A 6643-nucleotide genomic window follows, 5' to 3' on the forward strand; every position below is an offset into this window, starting at 1 on the left:
CGGTGCAGATGTACCCCTGTACTACATACACCCCCCTCTCAGCCATCAGCTGCAGTCTCTCCACAGCACCACCCTCTCGGCCCCCTTCTCTCTCTCTCTCTCTCTCTCTCTCTCTCTATCCCCCTCTGACTCACTTTTTCCTCAGTCAGCAAGTCCAGACCCTTAAAGAGGGAGACAGAGACATAGTGCAGCAGCCTGCTGGAATATAAACCAACACACACACACACACACACACGGAGTATGTCCAGAGGACGCTGCTATTAGCAGTGACATCACATCGCTTACCTAAAAAAAACACACAGGCTGCAACAAGGATACCAGATCCTGTATGAAGATGGTTACCAATACACTGACAAAGTCATATCTCTCCAGTCTGCTGCTGGTGAAGTGTATGTCTGTGTGTTGGTGATAAAGAAAGATAGAGAGTCAAAGAGAGCAATGGAATAAGAAAGCGTGCAGAATAAATGGATATATAAAATGGGTGAGAAATATGAGATATTTAGAATTTATTAAATATCTAGCCTAATATATTTCAAGTTTTTAGAGTTTACTCTTTTATATATTTTTTTTTTTTACAAAAACTATACAAATACATATACAAAAACAATAAGGATGGCCTGCTGGTTCGAGGCCAGCGTGAGTGTTTAGGGCTGTTCCGCAATCTCACTTCATCTTACATTCGTTGATCTTTTTAGGCCCCATAGACTTTTAAACCTCTTCTGAATGTTGTTGTGATTCTGTATATTTAAACATAGGTAGCTGGCTAGCAAAGAGGTTTTGTCAAAATTAAATTGTAAGACAGTCTTGAAAGCATTAGTTAGAATGGGTTGAAAACAACATAGGCTAATTAAATTAAACATTTACACACAAATCAACGTTTGTTTAGAATGGTGTTAACAGCTTTGTCATTTCTACCTATTAAGTAATTAAAAGAAGCAAATGAAAGCACTTTATTTAAAAAATTCAAAAGATATATATTTTTTCTTGGCAAATGTATCTTATAAAATACATTTTTGTGGTGGGGCAAGTAAAACTAATTCATTTGACCAAAATGTTGCTTAATGCTTAAGTTGCTTCAAAGTAGCCTGTGGCTACTTTAGCTATAAAAAAAAAAAAGGGAAACATTTTATATATATATTTTATATATGTGTGTGTGTGTGTGTGTGTGTGTGTGTGTGTGTGTGTGTGTGTGTGATGCAAGTGAAAATATGGGAAGTGCAAATAAAAATCTGGAAAAAAAATTTTTATTGTTGAGCCATGCAGTCAAAAAATCAAAAGCAATGTAAAAACAGAAATTTGCAGGCCGAGCAGTATAAACACGCCGGCAGCTGCTGCATCATATGAAGGAATGTTCCGGGTTTAACACATGATATCTACAGCATCTGTGCCAACAGAAAATAATGTGCCCCTTTGTTTGTAAAATGGGCAAAAGTAATGTTTACACTAATGCCTTTACGAAGGAAGTTGACAGAGCTTAGCTTGTTTTGAATTTGGAAAATTCAGATTAATCTTTTGTTACAAAATATTAGCAGTCCTTCATTTTGAAAGTCTGAAAAAGACAGAAAGATCCTGAACATGGAAATAGTGATCTATAAAATATATTGAGATTTGGCAATAGTCAGCACTGCCAAAGTCAATTCAGTAGAGAGTCTACATCACAGGTAGCGATTTGAAGATTTATCTAGCACTAAACGTATTTGATTTTACACACATTTTCATTTTTAAATGTTTCTGCAAATACTCTTAAATGTGTATAGGAATTGTGCACTAAGAAATGACTGAAATGTTAAATAGTCTACATCCAAATTGTAAAATGGGTCATACTGCCATTATTAACCTTAGGTGTTCTTCTGTCTTGACTGTTACATGACCATTTCAGGCTGTCACATACCAAAAATGCTAGTTTATGAAAATCCAATGAGGCAGCCGCCATATACCCTAAATATCCTGTGACAACAAACACATTTACACCAAAACAAAATCATGTTTCTGCATAGGCTGGCAATCTGTGCACTGAGAAACCAGATAATATAGCATGGCTTTGTGCTAACAGTTGGCCAAAATATAACCCATGATCAATGTTATAACAAACATTGCATCATACAACAAATCCTGACGAGCACTGGCTCTGGAAATAAGACTTTATGACCACAACAGCCCTCAGCAAAACATTCCAGAAGGCTCTCATTCCCAAAGCATCGACCTTATCCCAACCAGAGCACTAGGAAATCGGAATCCTTAACAAGGATATATTTTCACTATACCCGACTGAACTGAGCTGCTGTTGCACAACAGACAGGCACAAAGTGAAGGGATAAAAGTCAAGTTTAGAAGATCAAGAACTGGGTTTAAAAAAGACTAGAGACCCTGAAAGAGACAGAGGTTTACACTAAGATTTCCTCCATTATGCATACTATGTGCTCACAGTTTTTATGGATACAATATGATGCAAAGTCTTACATTAGATTATCTAAAATATGGCACAAAGTAGCTATTTTTATACTCTTTTATAGCAACTACTGTGGGGTCCAAAAGTCTGAGACCATATATTCAAAACACATTCAAACCAACCAGAAACATACCAAATAACTGAGATTATCATATAGGCTAAATCAGGGACGTTCACATTACAGTCCCCTTGCAGTTGACCGCCTTCCTAAAAATCAATGACAGCTATATATTTTTATGTAGACTGTGATTTTTTTTAAAAGTGTGATATAAAGAAATATTATCTAGAGAATCCTATATTAAGTATTTCTTTTTTCTATCCACTATTAGAGATAATGTATGCATAGTTCTTCAACATAAAACACATTTTGTTTTTATTTCCTACAAACAATGAAATACTTATTAATAGGATATTTGTTAGTAATCTCATGATTTCTGACAAGTCTTTCGAAAGCAGCAAGAAACAAAGCAGAAAGAAATATATTTGGAAAATATATTTAAATAATTAGGCTATTTCATTTAACTTTTAATTAAAATCTTATTTTAACAAGTTAACTCTGGAAGTCCTGAAAAATACATTTTAGTAGAGAGAGTCTACATCACAGGTAGCGATTTGAAGATTTATCTAGCACTAAACGTATTTGATTTTACACACATTTTCATTTTTAAATGTTTCTGCAAATACTCTTAAATGTGTATAGGAATTGTGCACTAAGAAATGACTGAAATGTTAAATAGTCTACATCCAAATTGTAAAATGGGTCATACTGCCATTATTAACCTTAGGTGTTCTTCTGTCTTGACTGTTATATGACCATTTCAGGCTGTCACATACCAAAAATGCTAGTTTATGAAAATCCAATGAGGCAGCCGCCATATACCCTAAATATCCTGTGACAACAAACACATTTACACCAAAACAAAATCATGTTTCTGCATAGGCTGGCAATCTGTGCACTGAGAAACCAGATAATATAGCATGGCTTTGTGCTAACAGTTGGCCAAAATATAACCCATGATCAATGTTATAACAAACATTGCATCATACAACAAATCCTGACGAGCACTGGCTCTGGAAATAAGACTTTATGACCACAACAGCCCTCAGCAAAACATTCCAGAAGGCTCTCATTCCCAAAGCATCGACCTTATCCCAACCAGAGCACTAGGAAATCGGAATCCTTAACAAGGATATATTTTCACTATACCCGACTGAACTGAGCTGCTGTTGCACAACAGACAGGCACAAAGTGAAGGGATAAAAGTCAAGTTTAGAAGATCAAGAACTGGGTTTAAAAAAGACTAGAGACCCTGAAAGAGACAGAGGTTTACACTAAGATTTCCTCCATTATGCATACTATGTGCTCACAGTTTTTATGGATACAATATGATGCAAAGTCTTACATTAGATTATCTAAAATATGGCACAAAGTAGCTATTTTTATACTCTTTTATAGCAACTACTGTGGGGTCCAAAAGTCTGAGACCATATATTCAAAACACATTCAAACCAACCAGAAACATACCAAATAACTGAGATTATCATATAGGCTAAATCAGGGACGTTCACATTACAGTCCCCTTGCAGTTGACCGCCTTCCTAAAAATCAATGACAGCTATATATTTTTATGTAGACTGTGATTTTTTTTAAAAGTGTGATATAAAGAAATATTATCTAGAGAATCCTATATTAAGTATTTCTTTTTTCTATCCACTATTAGAGATAATGTATGCATAGTTCTTCAACATAAAACACATTTTGTTTTTATTTCCTACAAACAATGAAATACTTATTAATAGGATATTTGTTAGTAATCTCATGATTTCTGACAAGTCTTTCGAAAGCAGCAAGAAACAAAGCAGAAAGAAATATATTTGGAAAATATATTTAAATAATTAGGCTATTTCATTTAACTTTTAATTAAAATCTTATTTTAACAAGTTAACTCTGGAAGTCCTGAAAAATACATCCCCCCCCCAAAAAAAAAATATATATATATATATTCTCTCAAATAATTTTCTCTTTTCATGTTCACAAATGAATCTGAATTTGAATGCCTTTTTCCAATCAAAATGATGCTGGCCTCACAATATTATTTTCACTAATGGGCTAGTTCAAGCCAGGGCTAGTAATTTTATCATCATTTATTTAGCTTCATGTCATTCCAAACACAATATTCTTTTCATTCATCTTCAGAAAACATATAAAGATTTTTGTCTATTCATTGAAAGTCTATATAACCACTCATAATGATTTAGGTTTTTATTCACATATAAACATTGACTTAACACATTAGAACAAACCTTATTGTTTCTTGTGCTTAAAGTATGCATGTTCATCAATATTTATATGTGAATAAAAACCGAAACTAAAAACTTCATCATATAACGTAATTGCGTCTCTTCAGAAAAGTTGGTATAAATTGCTCAATTCATATTTTATATGACTGGTATAATGCCTTTATTACTTTCTGAAACTTGAGAAGAATTTTCATTTTTGGGTGAACTATCCCTTTAAATTAGAAAGATAGCCTACAACATTTTCACTGGGGCCTTACTGCCCTATATATTTTTAATATTAATATAGGCTATTACTAGTATTCATTTTTATACATTTCTATATCAGACTGTTAATGGTATTTCTATTCATGACCAACGCAAGAGCTTATTAATAGTGCAGCAACCAGAGGAAAGTCAAACCCATGAAGCAATCACACCCCACATCTCTAGTGGGTTACAGTGGAAGGCTCAGGGATGCAACTCAGTGGAAATGACCGCTTATAGTTTACAAACACACTTACAAGTTCATAAACAAACAGGACGAATACTGACAACCACCACCACTACCATTTCATCTGGCAACAACACTGCTTTCCAGAAATGCAGCAACCAGCTTTGAAGTAACAACAATTCCCAAAGCTGCTCTCAATGTCGCATATGCCTTCTACATTTCAGCCCATGAATTATAGGACAGTTAGTGATCGCAATCGCCTTACTGTGAACGATTTCTACAGTATAATTGGCTATTGTAGTTCTGCACACGGCTGGAAGGAGCGGAGAACGTGAGATGGTCTTATAGAGAACATGTCTGCTCTTGGAGCAGAACGGGCGTCGTGAAACAAGACGAGGGTCTCGCCACTGCGACGCAACGCGCCGCGCCGCGCACCTACAGCGGACACAGGCCAACGCGCTCATACTAACGATTCTTTCAAACACACATGTTGGGTGCTTTAACTTAAACAAACAAGCACGTTTGCCTCAGCCCTGTATGAGAGACTATCGATTCCATCTGCTTTGACTTTCCATTGGCCTGGCCTTGAACAGGGGGCCGGAGCCTGCCATAGACCTGCGAGGCGAGGCGAGTAAAAATAACCGTGGCGAAATAAACGTCCCAAATGGCACTTATTAATCCTAATGTTTAAGTGACATTAATTGTACAACTGAAGGATCAACAGCGAAGCACAAAGTGAGCGGTTAAGTCAAGCGAAATCCAGAAGCTGGGCTGCGACCCCCGTTTACCCCCATTCCATCGCAACTGAAACGAACTGGATATAACAGCAGCAAATACGCGTCAAATCGCTACTATGTATCAAGCGATAACGTGTGTGTTACTGTAGCAAAGCTCGAGCGTTCGCATAATGTAACGTTCATATTCGAGAAACAGTTAGTCAGCAGCCCATCTGCCGAGGAGGCGTCTATCCGCCTTCTGCTATCGCTGTTTGGGCGAAGCACCTCTACAACTTCGTATTTCCAACCGTTCAAACTCATTACCAACAAAAGTGGCAAACGGCAAGAACTGAATGTTCTCGAATCACAAATCAGCTGCTCTTATGTCCAGGTTAAATATTTTGGCATAGCACATCACTCACCTCAGATGTCAGCACCCTCTCTCTCGTTCTCCTCCTTTTTTTCTGCTTTACCTCTCTCGTCTATTCTCCTCTAGCGATGTCCGATTCTCGAGCGAGTCGTTCGTTTGAGTCGAATCTTTTGAATTAATTGACCGGTTCGCAAGGCCTTTCTGAATGATTCGTTCTCGAAAAATCGGTCCGTGCGGTTCTTGAGTCAACAGTTCATTAAACTGAGAACCTTCAGCTGGGGATTCACGGTTCGTAAAGAGCCGAAAACCAGGGAGGTCGACATTAAATAAATACATCCCAAAACTGTGATGAGTGATGAAAATTAATATTACTGTTG

General features: G+C 36.6%; 1 protein-coding gene across 5 annotated transcripts in view; it reads right to left on the minus strand.

The window, feature by feature from the left end:
- The window catches only part of apbb2b (amyloid beta (A4) precursor protein-binding, family B, member 2b), a 50617-nt gene extending 44230 nt beyond the window's left edge, over positions 1–6387 (minus strand). For all 5 annotated transcript variants that reach the window (XM_016233221.1, XM_016233225.1, XM_016233224.1 and 2 more), the window contains exon 1: positions 6319–6387. The gene's annotated coding sequence lies outside the window, so the exon portion shown is untranslated. The remainder of the gene's footprint in view (positions 1–6318) is intronic.
- Positions 6388–6643: the final 256 nt, after the last annotated feature.

This window comes from Sinocyclocheilus grahami, unplaced genomic scaffold (assembly GCF_001515645.1).
Source record: "Sinocyclocheilus grahami isolate Dianchi unplaced genomic scaffold, SAMN03320097.WGS_v1.1 scaffold427.1, whole genome shotgun sequence".
Taxonomy (NCBI): Eukaryota; Metazoa; Chordata; class Actinopteri; order Cypriniformes; family Cyprinidae; genus Sinocyclocheilus; species Sinocyclocheilus grahami.